Below are 20,204 nucleotides of genomic sequence, written 5' to 3' on the forward strand. Positions count from 1 at the left end.
CAACCATGCTCTGTGCCCAAATATTTGCTGTGGATCTTTTAATGGTAAATCAGACAGAAATGTTCACTTATTTCATCATTCACAGAAAGTAAATAACTGGGAAGGAAAAGAGGTTCAAAGGTCAAATGTGCTTCAAATGTGGGTGTTAGAAGTCATTCTGTGCATGCTTGTAGGTCAAAGCAGAAAGAGGAGAACTTTCTCTGAAGCCAACCGAAGATCGAAATCAACCTCATCATCTCCTCCCCTTTACAAACAGATTCAAGGTGCTTCTCCTCTTGTTTTTTTATTTCCTCCTTCTCCTCCTTTTCTTCACTCTTTGAATACTATGCCGTTGCTTTCTCTCTGCTGTATCCTTGTCTACTTTGTCTTCATTCTCTTTTATTCTTCTGTTTACTGTCTCCTTTCTTTTGCCCCCACCCCTCTTCTCAGGTCCAGCATTAATTTGTAAATTCAGCAATAAACAAATGAAAAAATCAAGAATAATACTTAATTATCAGGAGGGACTTAAATCCAAAAGCTCCGCTTGCCAAAGCAAATTTGTTCAGCACAACAGCAGCCAGACCATCATGCTACCTGCTATGATGCTGGACAGTTAAAACAAAATTAAGAAATGTACTTTTATAAATTCTTCACTTTTTCACTATGAACCTTCTCCTTCTCTTATGTTTATCTTTTTGTCATCCACTGCCTTTTCCTCTGAATATCTTATTCTCCTTTAGCAAATTTAAATGTATATTTTTCCCCTTCATTCAAAAAGATGCATAATTAATCTTTCAATGTGCCTTTAATTGTTTAATTCTGCAACATTTTGTACCTTTTTTTATACTTACACAACTAATTTATTGTTAGTTTTCACAATCCATCTCTTTGTTTTGTTTCTCACTTCCAAATCATTATTGTGTTTATAGTCTCATCTCTCTTTGATTTAGTTCTTTAACATTTAAAGCAGCCTGTGAAAAAGCTAATACCAGGTCCTTCTTATCCCCGTGGTTAATTTTGTTCCCTTAGAGACACACTACAGAATTTTTGCAGACTTTGTTAGTGATGCGCCCCCCTATCGACAGCTAATTCAGCATCAGTCTTGCATCCTACCTGCACTGTGAGCTCCCTTCAGCCATTAAAAGACTTAAGGTCTTATCTTGACTTGTTTTATTGCTTGCTCTGTCCCTCTCTCTCTTTCTTTTTTCTCTTCCTCGATAATGTCTTCTTGTGTTTTTTTTTTTTGTTTGTTTTTTTTTGATGATCAGCCACGATGTGTGTTGAAAACAGTGTTTATATTAGCTTGCTAGTGTGTGATGTGATAAAACAAAACTCAGCTGCAACATCACACAGTGTCCCGGGAAAAAAATTGTATAACGCGGTTTCTTAGCATCAGGATGCTGCTCCAGAAATATTGTGCATGTATGCAAAATTCAATGTGCCATCAAACAAGTCCAGAACATGGAGTCTTAAGGTTGAAAAGTTATGTAATGCATCCTCAACATAAGGCAATATTGTTCCTATTGTCCAAATTTGAATCCATCCAACACCTTAAATCAATATGACAGCATTTTAATTGGGATCATGCTAGAGAAGGATCCTTACTCCTAAGCAAGATATTGGTTTTGCAAGTTTTTACAAACTACAGTTGTGTCCCAAAATTAATAGCGTTTTTAAACTATGTGACAGTTCAGTTTGACTCGGCATCGATGTTCCATGCTCTTTTTTTGTATTACAGAAGCATCTCCTCATTGCAGGTGGGATCAAATGATTATCATCACAGCATGCATGAAACTGAGGTTTATTCTGTGTTTTTCTGTCTTTGTATTTAGTACACTACAGTGATGGAGCAGATGCTTTTATCCCAAGCAACTGACACATGAGGAATATAAAGTAGTTATTGAATGAGTTTGTGGCAGAGCTTTTAGTTCAAAAGAGTTTGACTTTCTTTTGGGAGTGATCACGGCATCCGTGTTACAAAGCTCAGCTCCAGCTGAGAGACAAAAATTGATTTCTAAATCCAAACTCATGGTTAATAAACATGATTGTGTATTTATTATTCATGCACATAATGTCTGATCCAAACTGAGAAATATTTATTATTTATTTTACAAATTGTCTGCCAGACTTTCCAACCATTTTATAAAATTTGGAAACGGTTAAGGTGTTTACTTTGCTGTAAAGTTGTTTGGATGATTCTCTCTGACTAATCAGCACATGGAAGCTCTGCTGAGGCAGTACAAAGTAAGTTACATAAATAAGCTGCTTTACTGCACCAATAAACATCATACATGCATAATAAATTGAGCTTAAGAAAGTAACTGAAGGTAAAATTAAAAGAAAAAAAAATCATTGAAACCAGACAAACTGACCAAAGTAAGTCCCAAAAGAAGCTCTCACATTTTGGATAATTAACAAAAACTTGGTTTGGAACCTAAAATGAACAAAGTACCACAGTCAAGTTGTATCCAAGCTGGACTTCCGCATGCGTTGGCAACTTGGAACTCAAAATATCAAATCTTTGATTGGGAAAAATGTAATAAAATTCCCACTTTGTTTTATTAGTTTCCAATCAGATACCTCAGGGAAGGTTACACAACTCAGATTTTATGCCATTTCCCCATAATGACCCTTACACAGCAAATGCAAAGTTTCCTTTGTTCTTACGAATGTAAAAAAAAAAAAAAAAAGGTTTTGGTGTCTGTTTGTCTCACCGGTTTTTCAGTTAAGTGAACTTAATAACTTTTGTTATTAATAGGACATTTTCAAATAAACTGAAAATAAACAGCTCACCCAACAGGAGTGTGGAGGTGTTGCTGTGTTTCCCGCACGACACAGTTCTCCATCATCTAAAAGGGCAGAAACTTTTTCTCGTACTCCTTCATCTTGTGGCTTTAATCCATACAGCAGCATGATGATCTCTACACATGCACTCTGTGGCTCTGTTTGAAAGTGTAAAATCTCCTTCACATATGCTTGTATTAGTCACATCTGGCAGTAGGGACAAGCAGCCAGTGTGGTTGTTTTAGATGGAAAACTTGTTGCTCAAATGAGCTGCTAGCATGGCTGTAAACGGTTTTCTTCTGTGAGCTGCCTGTCTGCACATTTATCTTCTGTTGCTACAACATCATAATTCTCAACCAATGTTAGCATCCTAATTTAGAGCCATGCTGCTTATTGCAAGCCCAGTGTTTGGCTTTGTCATAAAGAAAACATGACATGAGCACTTTCTCATTTGAGGAAGCTGTACAGTACTCTAGCAATGCACAAGCATACACACTACAGAACTCTAAATGTTTCCCTTCCTGAATTACTTCTAACAAATGAGCGCTGATTTAGGTGTTTAGGTGTAAGTGCAGTGCTTCATCATTTCTCCACAGAAATAATTATTGGGCTCCCCCTCCCCCCCCTTCATTCCCACTCAGTGCAGAGCGGATGGCTGGGTGAATTATGCATGTTTGTTTTGTTGCTTTCATTACAGAAGCAGATGTCTCCATCAGAATAATGGAGGATTTTAGAGTGTTATGTTGTTTTCTCTCTGGTTGGAGAGATGATGAGCAGTTTGGGCCTCTCGGCTCACTGCAAATGAAATCGTAAGACTGCTGCATGGCCTCCATTGTAGTTCACAAAGCTAGCGAGCAGCAGTGGTGGGGGTCAGGGTAGGGTTTGCTGCAGTTCTCCCCAAATGAATCGGGTCTTATTTCTGAGTTCCTGCTCTCGATTCTTTTATGTCATGTCATTTGTGAGCTACAAACCTTAAGGCTATTTCCTCCAGACTCTTAAGTCTACATTGTGATCCTTACTTCGCCGCTCTAACACATATTTTAACAATGTGATGAAGGCTGAAATGCAATAACCATATATTACATCACTATTTCCTGTCACCTACAGGCATTACATTAGAAAATTACTTTCTTGCACACAGTTAACTTCCTCTATATTCAGTAGCACAAGCACACACACACACACATAGACTTTATTGACTTTTTTTTCAGACTTTTTTTCCATTGGCAGCTGCAAACTAATGCTTTCTAATAAGGATCTTTATATGATTGCACATTGCACCTGAGATTTTTTTCCACTAGTGTCAAACCAATGCACCTTGATGACATTTTAAATCCTGCTTATTCCTTCAAACATAAAATGTGTTTTACTATTCAGACCCCCCTCTTCACACACACACACACACAAACATCCCAATCAGCTCAAAGTATGAAAATGCTCCCCTTCGAACTTGTCTGCTTTTATTAGTTTCACCTCATTTTCTGAGATGCCTTGAGGCTAAAAGACTTTCTTTAACCTGTCTACTTGATCATCACCATCTCCTCAGGCCGAGCTAAAGCCCAAAAGAAAACGCTTAAAAATGTGTTACACTTGATAATGTTAAGAACATGTAGTTCTGTAAACATATGCTTAAAGTGTGAGCTTTAGGCAACATAACTGAAAATATCAAAAGTGAAGTGAAATAACCTATTTACTGGAAGTATCCCCAGTAAATACACTTCATCATTACCAATAACAACAAATTATGATGAGTTTTAAATCTTAAAATGATACATTAGACACAGTTAATGTAAATATTATACAAGTACAACCATCTTCTCACAAAAGATAAAAAATGCTTTTATATCTAATTTATATCTGAGTTTAAACAACCTCTCAGTATGTTTTGACCATGCTCATCTTCCTCTCCTCATGGCTTATCAGGTTCCTTTTCAAACGTTTACAGTAAGTCGGTGAAATAACCGTCTACTTTGAAGTGAAATTTAGCTGGAGGTTAAAGTTCTCACAAACATCTAAAGTGTTAAAAGGGCGTTTCTAGACATGGAGCTCTATTGGGCCACAGGCCCCTCTTTACTCAGATCACATGTTTTATCATGAACACCCACTATGTTCATAAAATAAGACGTGTTATGTTCTGTTTACTTCACTTTGCAGAATGTTAATAATAATAATAATAATAATATGGTTGTAATAGGGTTTGTGAACAAAAGATGTCTGTTGTCAACCAAAAGGAAAACATACAAATAAAGAATTTATAATCTAATTACATTTAAATGAATATGGATTCAAGTTAGAATTGAATATCAGATTGTTGTGGTAAAAAGACTTTTTGCTGCGTCTGGTTACTGTCCAATCACTCATCAGGCTATCGGTTGGATACGTCACTCAGGTAAAACAGCCGGTGCAGGTGTGGATTAAACCATTGATCACTGTTTTAAAGGGGTGAGAGGGGCTTCAGAGACCATCCATAATTATTATAATATGAAGAATTCATAGCAAACTGAAGCTTGTATTTCCTTGAAACTGCATTATTACATGTTAGTCTAAGTGATTTATGTCGTTGTTACTGTTATATCATATTATCCCTCTGCTTTTGAGACTATAAAATTACCATAACCAGTCTACCCAAACTTCTCAGGCATTTTGGTCCAGACAACTGTTGCTCATTGGATATTTTATCTTTTCCAGACCTTTCTCTGTAAACCCTAGAGATGTCCATGAAAATCCCAGTAGATCAGCTGTTTCTGAAATACTCAGACCAACCTGTCTAGCACCAACATTCCTGCATCATTCAAAATCCCTTACATCCCCTTTCTTCCGTTTTCCAATGCTCAGTTTGAACTCCAGCAAGTCATCTTGACCACACACTGTACATGCTTAATGCAACGAGCTGCCATGTGATTAGCTAAGTAGCTAATTGTATGAACACAAAATTGAACAAGTGTACCCAATAAGTGACCTATGAGTGTTTGTGAGGTGATGTATATAAGAAGCAATAAAAACTCAGGGTAGTTTTATACAGGTTTCGTTTGAGACAGTTTAGTCAAGTCTATGCAAATTCCATTTGCAAACAATCCTCTTAAAGATGACTGCAAGCAAAAACCAGGGAACCAAGTGTATTTAGTTATACGTGGTCATGGATGCATTGAAACTTTGTGGCCCTTGTTTTAATTTGATATATTGCCTCCAGCCTTGTTTTTAATGTTTTCTCTCAGGTCATATAAATATGTTGGTCCCTGTGTGTCCTATGTCCCATCCTGCCCCTTGTGACAGATGTTGTAATCACCTCAACAGTCTCATGTAAGTTTATTAAACTGTCAAGAAAAGTATTGACTGATGCCTTTCAACATGACTCCCCCTCTTTTTTCTAGGTAGATATGAAAATAACTACACATTGGAATACAATGTGATGACAGCTCCAGGAAACTGTCAGGTAAAGGCTGCATTATGCTGGAAGAGTTTGCTGATGGTGTTACAGTCATGACTGCAAGCCTGGAGACCAGAGTTTGTCATTTATTCACATCAGTCCTTTTTTACATAACTTCTTTTAGTTTTAAACTTTATTTTTGTCTTGAGCTGCTTTTGTTTCACTTGATGCTTTGATTCGGATTACGCAACTAAACCAGACAGTTAGGTTTGGATGTTCAGCTCATTTTTAAAATCAAGTTAACCATTATATTGTTTCTTAAAATACATATTTTGCAGGTGTTTCATCAATCAAAGAACCAGGCTGTATCTTGTTTGTGGATCCTATTTTTCCCCGTGTTTGTTTCTTCCTTTTGTGTTTATTATTAATTGTTCTTGGATTTTTTTTTTTCTTTTTCTTTTTTAGGAATTCAAGGATTCTTTATTGTCATTCCAACACAAGTTAAACATGGATGAAATTAGTTACGCCGATCCCGGTGCAAGCCCCCTAAATAGTACGTATAAAAATAGAATAAGTATAAAAATAGAATGATACACAAATAAAACAAGACTGAATACGCACAAGCTAGTAGATAAATATAAATAAACAGAATAAATAGGATAAAACTGCAGATAAAAATAAAGGTTTGACAATGTCCAACAGTCATATACATCATATAACAAATGTACAGCAGCCAATATCTCTTGCAAGAGTTTGCAAAAGATCCCCTTCTTGGATTATCTTGTTTTTTTGCTGGACTTCCTTTTAGTTAAACTTTATTAAACCTGTTACAATCTGTTTAAAAGGTGAAATGGCTGATGTAGTATCAACTAATTCTAGATTGTCCCACTAGTTTGTTGTTTGAAGTCTGGTTTCTAATCCTTCTTGTTCTGGTATTCTAATCCCAGGTAGTTCCAAAGTTATAAAGATGCTGAAGTGACATCCAATTCAACAACTTTCCAAGGTCACTAATGTCAACAATTTAATCTGACTAAATATTGATCCACTTCCGACCACTTGCATAAGAGTCTCCTGGGTTCTGTTCCAGAAAGCCTTTTTTTTTCTTTCTTTCTTTTTTCAGAAAAATCTAAATTTGCCAGCCCTAAAATGAAGAACTCTTTTCCACTTCTATCTGATTTTCTGCCACAGCAACCCTCCCGTTGGAGCGCATTACTTTTCAGATGTTTATATCTTTGGAGAGTTTGTTATCCTAGTTTCATGGAGGCAAAACAAGAAGGCTGTCCTACTCATTATCAGTATTATTACAGGACTGCAACACTCCATATTTTATTAATCTGTCCGTAATGAGAGATGGATTTACCTTCAGCCCTGTTTTAATGCATCTAAGCTGAATTCACATTCAAGCACCTATGAGGCTGACTATCAGTTCCTTTCCACTAAAACATTTAAGGTTTTCTCACATCACTGTATAATGTGGTTTTTAAACTATGGCACTTCATATTCAGCCAAGGCCAATGCAGCATTTTGCAAGTTTAATGAAGGTGATCATCTCTGCACCAAAATATCATTGGTTCTTAATTCACTCATGTCCCAACTCTCCACAAAGATTTGTTAAATCCAGCTTGGTAGGTCCTGTGAAATCTTGCTTACAAACAGCTACAGTCACACCATACTCCAAAATACTAAATACACATTAACTGTCCCTCGCAGCCTGTTTGATTTGACAACAGAGCAGTGGAAATGCAAGGTCAGCTTCTATATCTCCCCATGTCTGCTTCAATGTTTGGGTTGGGGGCTTGGCATTTTCCAACTTGCTAGTTAGAGGCCACAACACTCCCTGGTGGTCTGTAATGAGCTGTGCAGTCAGCACATACACAACACAGCAAACACAGAGGAATGTATGCACACACTGACGTGTGCCTATAAGTACTTTATAAGCATACAGCATGAATAACACATGCATACATAGAAGGTTTGACCAGTGAAACAGCTTGCTGTGCACAAACATGTGCACACTTGTGAAGAAGAGCAGTCCTTTGGAGACAGAATTAATGAAGCTGCAAACAAGGCCATACTGAATGGCACTCGCCTCCAGCTCTTCTACCTCACCCAGATACCTACATATTGATGCTTCTCTGTTGGTCTGAAATAACTTTATAATACATGCATCATAAAAATGTTAATATTAGAGACTCTACTGTTTCTTTACAAGATCTGTTTATTGATTTAGTAAACACAAACTGTAGATAGACAAGACAAAATAATCAAATATACAAGTGAACCGGTCTCCGTTGGTTTTTCACACATGCGCAGTGAAGAAGCTGAGGATAAGTTGGGTGCTTATTAGCAGATCCCCCATGGACAAGCTATATAAGGTTTCTTTCAAGCAAGACATTATTGATGAATCTACAGGGAACACACACACAGATGTGCATTCATTAGAGTAAAGGGATGAAGGTAAACACACAGAAAAGTCACACAAAAGCATTTACAGTACATAAACACAAACACTCACACTTGAGAATACCAATAGCTTTTTTAAAAAAAAGCAATACAAAACCTGGAGGACTTTAATATATGACATATCAGTGTCTGAATGTAGTCACTGTAACCCCATGTGGATTTCCTCTGCAGTCATCACTGTACTCCATCCCCACCCAAGAGGAACAGCAAAGTGAGCCATCAATAATTGCTGCACTGCATATGTCAGAGTGCCGATTACAAAAAGTGACGTTTTTTTTCACTGAGTTTGTTGAAAATAAGATGATCGATTTGCTGATACGAAGCTTTGAATCAATTGCTCTAATAGAAGTTTCAGTCTTCTGCTTGGTTCTTCCTCCCTCTTGTTGTAGCATAGTGACATCTGCTGACCAAGATGGGCAACTACATATAGACAGTTAAGAGTGAAAAAACATTACAGCCACCAGTTTTCATGCACATGCTGTTATGTTTGGTAAATTCCATATACTAATTAGGGACATCAGGGTTATGGCTGTATTGGGCTTTAAGTGATTTCTTTGTTGCTCTCTTTAAAGGGGGGTATTGTAAGAAGCTGTATTATAGCTTTATTCAGTGTGAGCTTTCGGAAGTCAACAAAAGGGTGAAGACTACACAAACACTTTTAAATATATGGGACATATAATATTTGGCTGAATGCAAATTACCAACTTGTACCTTAATCAGATGCCTTGCATAACCATTACCATTACCACAAGCTTCTACAAGAATTCTGGTTGGACATTTGATCACTATTCTTGGCAGAGTTGTTGTAGTTTAAATTAGTTGATTCCCTGGCACAGACTTGACCTAAAAGCACAGTTCAGATATTCTTGGAGGTCAGGACTTCAGGAAGGTCATGCCAAGCCTGGACCCGGACAAAATCTGTACAAATTTCAACTGTCAAGTTGAGGGTTGGAGGTAATGCTGAAGAATCTTGGGATGTTCTTCATTATTCTGCCTACTTACTGCAATCTAGTATTGAAACTGCATGCAAAACAGCCCCAGAGAATTATTGCCACTGTAACTAATTACATGTGCAATGAATTTGCGACGAAATTCCTCAGTTTTGCACAGACAGCTCTGGTCATTGTGGGTTAGGTTAAAACAATTAAGGTTTCTCTCATGTAAGCAAGTGCTTTTCTCTTGAAGGCTATTCTGTTGTCTGCGCAGTCAGTTAAACACCTAAGTTAACCTTGAGGGTGTTGATTTTGGAGCAGGCGCCTCTACTCTTGGATGGTTTCAAAGTCCATGATGTAAAACATGTGACAATGATCTTCCAGTGGCTTGTGTAGTAGACAAAAAATTAGTAGAATCTTATAGATTTATTGTGTTACTTTTGCTTGTATAACATGTTTTCTAAAGAGAAAGAGAAGATTTGATACAAATGAGCTCTTTCATTCGCTTCTCCTTCTTGTTTGGTAAGAAGCTATGGTTGTGTCATTTCCAAGATGACTGCTATCACACCTCTACGAAGGCTAGAGGCAGACTTGGGTGACCCAGAGCCCCGAATCCCAACCACTCCACCACCAAGATGACCGAGGACCTGCCCAGAAGGTGGCAGAGGAAGACCCTAGCCAGAGCCCCCCGCTATCACTGGGCACAGGCCCTGGTGGGCCAAGATCGGCACCCACCAACCCCACCGGGCAATGGCCATCCAGAGCGGCCAGAGCACAGGGCCAAGGGCCCCAAGAGCTTGAAAGCCACCCCCTTTCCCCAAAAGCACAGGGCCCACACAATTCCCAGGAGGACCAGGCCCTCTAGACGACCACCCGATGTGGGCCAGCACCCCAATGTCCCATGAACCAGGGCACTATCACCCACTCCACTTGTGTTTCTCATGTTTTGTAATTAAAACTGAGAGATGAGCCACCACAGGGTGCAGCAAAGAAGTCCACTTAGATGACCCCCTCCGCCACATGTTGCTTTTGTTTATAATACAAGCAGTTTTTTTTTGTTGTTTTTTACATTTATAAACACATTTGTTTATGTGGTTCATTAAACATATTAATGTGAGAGCCGAACAGTCACTTCTGGTTCTTGATCCCAGCTGTTTTTCTATTACTCAGGGGTGGTTCATGGGCTGCTCCTGCTTCCATTCATCGGAACCTATTTCTATTCACAAAGAAGTCTTACTTCAGTATAATATGTACCATCTGTCTTGAAATATGCAAATGGCTCAAAGAAACAGACCTGACTATTCTGAATTTAGAATTCTTTCTGTATCAGTTTGCCCCGGAACAAAAGACGGACACTGAAAGTCTAATCTTGCAAAGGCCTTCATGTCCATGACAAATCTAACTTAAGAGTTCAGAGTAAACACAGTTCTTGTTCATTCCACCGAAACAGAACTGTGTTGTTACACACAGTCACTACATATAAGTGGCATTCTTTCTTTAAAAGATTAAAAATCCAACTCCTATATTGCATATATTGTGCTGTTCTTCTTCAGTGACACACAGGCCTGCAGGTGGCTTAGCAGAAAAGATGAAAAGACAAGAAAAGTGCACCATGTGTGCAGTGCAATGCCTTGGTAACCTGAGGTGTATGAAATGTCACCTGTGAAAAACTTCAATGCCATGGAAAATACTGGAATCCACATGGGAATGTCAGGTGACTGCAGAGTGAGGGGTGGAAAAGGAAAAACCCAGACTACTGAACACACTGGTTTCAGTATGTAGAGCACATGCACAGTCAAGTCTCCCTGTTGCAAACAGTACTGCACCACTGAGTGACACAGAGTGATGACAAGTGAAAGTTGGAGCTTGCCAAACAGAGATTCAGCCAGAGCAGAATATGGCTACACATAACAACAACTCTGCTGTTGAATTTCCTCTATTGTCCACAACCGGTTTGACTGTAGATTAGCTTAACTCAAGTCTTTTGGATCAGGTTTCGTCATATTTTCCAGCCTGATGGCACTTTTTCTGAGCTCCTCAGATATCTGCTATATTTTAAAAGCTAAATTAAGGAGTAGATTTTGACAGATGCCTGAAGGCATTATAACGTTTGTGGAAAAAACACAACCCACAGTTGACAGTGGGTTCCAAAGATAATTCAGCCACCTGCCAATAAACCTCAGAGTTTACTCGCTAGCAAACAAAAAAAAAAGCCACTTATGATGTAGTGGCCTGTCTCCTGTATCTACTTCCACAATACATAAGACTGCACAACAGACCATTTAACATTGATTTCTACCTTGCTCTCAGTGCTATCCAGTGGTGGTAGTTGATTAAGCTTCTTAAAGCATTTCAAAGTCCTCAGCACTTTGCTCTAACACACCTCAAATCGTAAATGTTGATAACACACTGTTAACCACCAAAGGCACAGTCATTACCCAAGACTTTTTATTCTCTATGCAACAGACGTACAATCCATCACACATTATATCTCACAAATCTCAAACACCATCTAACAGTCAATATCTCACTTCAGTGAAGGCTGCAGTTTTATGTTCAAATATGTTCATTAGAGTTTGGTGCTGGAAACATTTTTCCAAAACATTAGGACACAGCGTTGTGTAATGCTTGCACAAACATGTAAAACTAATGTAGGCATATTTGTGGATTTCATTTTTTAAGTTTATATTAATTTTGTTTTTGTTGTTGTTGGTCAGCATTCAGATCTGAGAGATATAAGAATTAGAATAAGAATAAAAATAAGAATAAGAAAACCTTTACTGATCTCTCAGTGGGGAAATTGCATTGTTGCAACAGTACAGGTGCAGTAAGCAAAAGCACAAAACAGGAACACACACAAAAATACTAAATAATATGTGCAGTATATAAATATGTAATTAAACATTCAAACATTCCGGAGAGAACCCACACAGAAAGGTCACTGTTCGGACCGCCCCCCAGCCAAGGTTCAAACCAGTGACCCTCTTGCTGTGAGGCCACAGTGGTAACCACCATACCACCGTGCAGCCTGTACATAAACACGTTTATAAATTTGTAAAGACAGTTTACATGTGTTTGTTGTTAAGTCTGACAGCAGCAGGGAGGAAAGACCTGCGTAAAGAGGAAAGACCTGGTATCTTTCCTTCGCACAGCGGTGATTGACCAGTCTGTGACTGAAGCTGCTCTACAGAGCAGACAGGTGTGTCTCATGGTCCAGTATGGGTGTCAGTTTTGCCAGGACCCTTTTGTCATCTACCTCCTCTACTGAGTCCTAAGAACAGCCCAGGACAGAGCTGGATTTCCTGATGAGTTTGTCCAGCTTCTTCCTCTCCCTCTCTGTGATGCTGCTGCTCCAGCAGACCACACCGGATGTCTGATGCCACCACAGAGTCATAGAAGGTCCTCAGGAGTACCCCTTTCACTCCAAAAGACCGCAGTCTCCTCAGAAGATAGAGCCTGCTCTGACCCTTCCTGTCTAGCGCGTCAGATATATTATATATAAAAGAATTTACTAAATCAATGCAGAACCAGAGCAAAGAGGGCAGCCGCCCACAGTGAATATGATACAACAAATAAGGAAGGGGAGGAAAAGCAATAAATGTGGCAAAAAGAAGTACACTGAGGCCTTGGTACTATATATACATATATATATATATATATATATATATATATATATATATATATATATATATATATAACATCTTTAGAGTTTAGAGAGAATGTTCTGAAAAAGAGAAAATATCTAGTGAAGCTGAACTCCCCAAATTTTGACAAAGGAAGATTGGAAAAGCATCTGGTCTGATGACTCTTTATTTCAGCTGCAACATTCAGAAGGTAGGGTCAGAATTAGTTGCAAACAACCTGACAGCATAGATTCATCCTACCTTGTATCAACAGTTCGGTCTGGTGGTGTAATGGTGTAGTAGGAGATACTTTCCTGGCACACAATGAGCTCCTTAGTATCAACTGAGCATTGTTTAAACACCAAAGCCTACCTGAATATTGTTGTTGGCCATGTCCATCCCGTCATGACCACAGTGTACCCATCCTCTGATGTGCAGTCGACAAATCTGTAACAACTGTGATGCTATCATGTCGAAATGGGCCAAAATCTCTGAGGAATGTTTCAACACCTTGTTTAATCTGTGCCATTTGTGATTTAAGGCAATTCTGAGGTCCAACCCTGAGCTAGCAAAGTGCAGCTAATAAAGTGGCCAGTAAGTGCATGTTGCTACTGCATGGAGAAGTCTTTTTCAAGGCAATGTCTTGCTAATTTCAGCAAGACAGTGTTAACCCATATTCTGCACATATAAAAGCAACATGGCTGAATAGGAAAAGAATCCAAGTGCTTACCTCATTTTTTGCCCCTTAACATTTGGTTTATTAAGAAAATATCATTAAACTTCTGAACTACTATATCAAGCAAGATTGGAAAAATACTTTGTTAACCCGTGAAACACAGCTTTTCATTTCAACAGTGTCGATTGCCGAGTTGGATGACTGGCTCAGGACTTAGACATTAAAAATATATATATATATATGCTTTTCATGAGGTGCTGGACAGTTCAAGTGCTCATCAGGTAAAGGTCCTTGTCACAGTCAGCTCAGGGCAGTGTTCACATGAAGCATGGCATCCCCTCTCTCTGCCAACTATCCTGTCTTTACACTTGTTGAATAAAGGTCACCAAAGCCAAAAAAAAAGAAGAAAAATATTTTCTTTTTGTTATCATCCTGTTTCTATGTTCTTTTATGCTGAGTTGTCAATGATGATGAGAAGCAGCTTCAAATTACAAAAGGTTTAAGTTCCACTCAAGCTTTGAGTGACACCCTAAAAGTTCAACCACATTCCCAAAAATAGTGCATTCTAATGTTTTTGCCACAAATAAAAACACTCTGTCACAGCCTTACTGTTTTAAGTGCAAGCTCATCCTTTTTCATTAAATGGGGATTTATGACTATACTGTGCCCCTGCAGTTCTGCAAAGCTGTCCTACAACTGTGCAAAAATATCTTTGTTTTGTTCATGATATAATAATCTAAATACCAAACAGCACTAATACAGTGATCTGGCCTGTTAATTTTTTACATGTTCATTCAAGATTTATAGGCTTTACAAGGTGGGATCCAACTTGTACTGATTTCATTTTTAAGCTAGATGCTTGTACCCCAGTGTTGCTGCCTGAAGCAGGGAGTCAGTGGGAGTGGGGAGTCTGCACAGGCTTCAGTTGATTTTATATGAAAGGCACCACAAGCAGGCATGTTGGTCAACCACAATTCATCTTTTTTTTCCTGTATCTCTCTCAATCATTAGCAATTCCAGCACTCAAGCCTCTCAGGCAGTAAGCCATCAACTGGCCTTCGTGGCCTATCCATCTGCCCCAAGCAAATCTTCAGATACCAGTGAATCTGGCATGCCAGTAAGTAAGCACTTCACCTCAAGAGTGAGGAGCCCCTCCCAGTGGAGAGCTAAACTCTGGCACCTCCTCAAATGCAGTCATAATATATATATATATATATATATATATATATAGAGAGAGAGAGAGAGAGAGAGAGATTTTCATTCCATATCATCCACATCACTCTCACATTCTCTTGAGTGGTGCTAGAGGGATTTTTAATTAAATGTGAGGTTCAACAAGCCAAACATGGTGTTTCACCTCTTAATGAGTCTTATTCATTTTTTTAGAGCAAATCAGGGTTGATAAGAGTGAGAAGTCATTGACTGTAAAACTATCAATGTAAGGATCATTTACTGTAATCATATTACAGGGTCTTTAGCTAATGATGCAATTTCTATAAATAGAGAATGTACTACTGCTACCTGCTGTGAGGACAATTTTTCTTTTCCATCAGTGTGTGTGTTTTGTGGATTTATGTGGATAGTTTTGATAGTTCTATGGAGGAGCATTCAAAGCCACTTAATCTTTTCTCAATCTTTCTTTCCATGAATAATAAAATCACAATGAGTATTGAATCAATTGACCATTCTACCAACAGGGTGATTAATATAATGCTCTTAGTCAGAAGGGATAGAAGAAGAACTAGAGACTAATCACAACAGTGAGAGGTGAGATGAAGGGAAAGTTAATAACAGACAAAAATTAAGATGAAGATAAGTTTGTTAAACTGATTGAAAATATGCAAGAATCATTTGTCTGTGTCTCTCTGGGAGATAAAGAGAGAGAGAAGCTTTGCAATATAAGCACTGAGTGATTCAAGGTAAGAAGCACAGGCACAATAAAATTGAAACTGACAAATGGAAAGCACTAGATGAAACCTGGGAAGGCAGAGACAGAAAAGAATGGAAGAAAATACAGTCAGATAAAAATACGAGTAATTTTTTTTTAGCTGCATGAAATTTTAATTCATTAAAAGATATTAAATCTTTTACATTATTTTAATAAAATGTGATCAACTAGAGCAACGGTTCCCAACCAATTTTGTAGGGGGGAGGGCTCCCTTCATGCAACTACCCGAAAGCTGTGAACCTCACTAATGTACATGGACGAAAACTAATTGGATGCACAAAGTGTGGCTGACTAAGTAGCTTTTTTCATTCTTTTAATTTATTATATGATTAATTATTTTCTATTTTTATTAATGACCTTCCTCAAGTTTGTATTAACTGTCAAACTCATCTGTATGCTGATGACACTGTCATCTATCTGTCAGGCTCAAATATACCCAATTTACAATATCTACAACAGGATGAGTTTAATTTAATTCAAAACTGGCTAAAAGTAAATTTTCTAAAACTTAACTTTAAAAAAAAAACACTTGCATGCTATTTGGTACAAGAAATTTGCTTTACTCAGCTAATATAAATATCAGTTTTGATAATGGGGCAAATAATGAATGATGAAACTACTGTTAAATATTTATGTGTCCTGCTAGACCAAGAACTCAAATTTAAACCACATATTGATTATATAATCAAAAGAACGTACTTTTGCTTAATGCCTTTTTACCGATCATCAAATTGTTTTACACAACAAATTAGAAAATTGTCTTTCAGTTGATATTACGTTTTATTGATTTTGCTGACATAATTTATCAAAATACATACAATATAAATCTTAAACCATTAAATATCTTATTTATTACCCTCTGTAGATTCATCTTAAAATGTCCTTATAGAATACATCATTGTATACTATGTGGGAAACTTAATTGGTTACAGCCTGACAGAAGATAACGGTGCCATTGTTTTCAGTTTATTTTTAAATGTGTTTATTTTGACTTACCTCCATATCTTAAATGTCTTCTAATTCGGTTCTAGTCTATCTACTCCTTAAGAAACTGTGACAATCTCTCCTACTTAAAAATCCTACTTAATACTCACCTCAAAACAGTTTTTCAGTGTTTGTAATGCTGTTTCTTTGCTGCTCCTTATGCATTAATCTGCAATCGTGTAAATTGTAACTGACCTAAACTTTGTGTTAATGATGGTATGTATATGGGTTGTGAAAGCAAAACTTTTTATTGATTATCTTGTTTAAGTGCTTGTCGTTGTATTGTGTACTGTCCTTGTTTTACATATAGTGTTGTACTGTATGTTTGTTATATTGAAATATTTGTGTCTATTGTTATGTCTATGTCTTTGTCTTTTGGCCCCACTTGCAAAACAAGATGTTACATCTCAAGAGGTTTTCCATTAATAATAACTAATAATAATTAATATAATTAGTAATAATAAAATGCCATTTGTATCATATTTGATACATAAAGTTTCTGAGACCTATTGCATCATTTCATGGTAAAAACTTTGTTCAATACTGTTGCATACAATCTGACATTTGTCTTCTGCCCTCTGGTAAAAACCTGTTGCACTACGATTCAGACATATCACTCAGTAATAAATGTTACATATATAAATATTATTTTTCTTTATTTTTGGTTACTTTTTGTTACAAGGCATAGTAAAAAAAAAAAAAAAGAAAAAAAAGAAAAATTGAAGTTTCTGTCTACTATGTCGTTGTTCAGGCTTTAAAGGTTGTTTAACAGAATTTCATGACCTCATTTACTGACTTTGCAAGTTTGTTTTCAGGCTCCTAAAACACAACAGTGTCCAGATGATGAAAAACGTAAGCGGATACACCTCAGCTTGTCACTGTGTGGACATGGTCTTAATTTTAACAATCACACAGGGTCTGTACAGTCAAAACCTTGTACAGTCGAAACCTTGCAGAGCCCTGTGCTTTTTGGGGACCCTCTTGGAGGATCAGGGACCTCAATTTGGGAACAACAGCGCATGTACAATGTGTTAATCTGTTTGCAGCCACCAGATGGCAACATTGGGCTATAATTTGGCACAGTGAGCCACTTAGGTCAAAAAGAGTCCAATCATGCAAAAATCATCCCAAGGTTGTGCTAACACTATAGAAATTTAATGTTATACACCAAAAAAGAAATAAAATTCAAGGTATATATATATACATATACAGTGAAAAGGTCTTGGAACAGCAACCCATTGGATTACATGCAGAGATGTTTCATTTGCAGAATCACAAATCTATAGGTCTCAATGACATGTCTAGACAAGTCAAATGTTGAATAATGTCTGTGACTCCTAAATGCAATTTCAGTAAAAGGCTCTCAGCCCTCCTGCAGCTATACAGTACTTTGACAAGACAATTTCACACTGGCATGGACTTACAAAATTGCAGCTACAGGCCAACGGACTAATAAAAGAAAAATCTATCCCACAAATAATTCATTTGGAAAAATAACTTTTCTAGATGAAAATCACATGGAGATGGAAGTGTACATTATTTAGAAAAGAGAATGACCATGAAAAATGTTTGTACCCTCGAACGCATGCCACTGCAATCAGTTCAACTTGAAACAAATCTTTCTGGCATTAACTGAAGCCTCGATGTGCTGTAAGATTGAATGTCTGTTATCTGACTTCACCTAAGCAGATAACTTGTGGAATGCCTGTGAAGCTCTGAGAATAACTTGTTTAAATAAAAATTAACACAAAGATGAGAGTAGGTGCGTTTCCATTACCCCTAGAACTGCTCAAAAGCTAAATATCGTAATAACAAACCGGTAATGGAAATACCTACATTTCAAAAAAACTCTCAAATGTCACTGAAAAGTTTTTATGCTGTCACTAGGTGGTTTTCAGACGTGTTGATATATAAGTATATCGCAAAGGTGTAATGGAAACACTTTTCTCGCATTTATGTTTCACTGGACATGACGTAGCAGGTCACGTGACCAGTTAGTTTCAAATAGAGATGGCGCAGTCTAAGTAGACGCAGGAAGAGACAGAAATCTTTTTACAAAAGATAAAAGAAAAAAAATATAATCGTCATCCTTGATAGCAAAAAACTGCGAAATGCAAGAGTTTTACAAAGATTTAGAAATCTCTATCCTTCTTAAAGCAGAGTCTCGCGGGACAAGATTTTACGAGAATAACGGCTAATGTGCTAAACACTGTTCAATGGAAACACCTGCAAATCACAAATAGCACTTTATCGAAATGTTAGAAATATCGCCTTTATTTTGCAAAATACTGTAATGGAAACGCAGCTAGTGGAAAAATTAAGCATCACATACAGTAGATGATTGGACCCAGAATGAGTGGTGATTGATAAGAAGTAACAGGAACTGTAAATGGGTTTCTTCGTGATCATTTCCAAAAGTCTTAGGGTCTTGTTAGGACAGGGTTAGGACTAGGGGTGGAATTGGGATCAGAAAGTTGTGATAAGTCAATGAGTGTCCTCACAAGGATTACCATATGAACGTGCATGCACATGTGTGTAATTTATTCTGCTCGTAGTGACAGTCCATGAAATCTTCATGGCCCAGACTTGTTCTCCTTGCTAACTTCATGCCCTACTAAACTCAAAGCTCTCTCCTGTGAGCGTCTGGATGTCCTGTTGTGCATGTGAACACTTACTTTTATATTTTTGTGCAATGTGTTTACACGCATGGCTTGTGCCCTTTAACGTCCCCCCATGTTTTAACCATTGAGTTTTATACGCATGAGTACATCTATGAGGGAAGCTCTTCCCTTTATCTCCACCCACACACGCCAACTCACGAGTCCCTGTGGACCTCATATACAATAGACATGATAATTACATGTGAAGTGTTGCCTCATGCCTTCCAGCTGATTGAAATGGTTCTGTGAGTTGAAGTGGTAATATTCAAGGTCACACACACAGCAAAAAGAAAAAAAAAATTAAGTACGGAACTCATGAAGCCTCGCAGATGCTGAACATGTACCTGTGATTAGTTTCACTAGGATTTGTACTCATTTAAAGACAAATATAAAAATTCCATTTATTCAAATATAACCATGCCCAAGATGTTGCATTCTGCAAGGAAAAGTGAGGAAGCCTGACTGGGAGCAAACCACATGACTTCTAATTAGGCCTTTACTTCATATTATTTGACTTAGTGGCCATAGACATAAACTGCATCAGAAGTAAGCAATTCACAGTGAATGCTGCATACATGTAGAACTTTTTACAGTCATAGCAAAGTCAGTGGCAAAAGCAGCTCAAGTTATCCATCATCAGTATTCTCCCCCATAGTGAAACTTGGCTCAGTGTGCTTGTGTGTGGTGTGTGCGGAGTGTTTGTGTGATCCCTCCCCTGGCTGGAGTTGGCTCCATTCACCTATTTGATGTAGAAGGTCACCAGCTAGATGTCCATTCTGTCTGCCAAC

The 20,204-nt window shown here is 37.7% G+C and overlaps 1 long non-coding RNA gene across 1 annotated transcript; it reads left to right on the forward strand.

Moving 5' to 3' along the window:
- Nucleotides 1–7,340: 7,340 nt before the first annotated feature.
- LOC121634463 lies at nucleotides 7,341–18,595 on the forward strand. The gene is made up of 3 exons (XR_006009234.1): nucleotides 7,341–7,352; nucleotides 8,155–8,161; nucleotides 18,516–18,595. It is a non-coding gene; the product is annotated as an uncharacterized LOC121634463 (long non-coding RNA).
- Nucleotides 18,596–20,204: the final 1,609 nt, after the last annotated feature.

The sequence above is a fragment of the Melanotaenia boesemani genome, chromosome 23 (genome assembly GCF_017639745.1).
Source record: "Melanotaenia boesemani isolate fMelBoe1 chromosome 23, fMelBoe1.pri, whole genome shotgun sequence".
NCBI lineage: Eukaryota > Metazoa > Chordata > Actinopteri > Atheriniformes > Melanotaeniidae > Melanotaenia > Melanotaenia boesemani.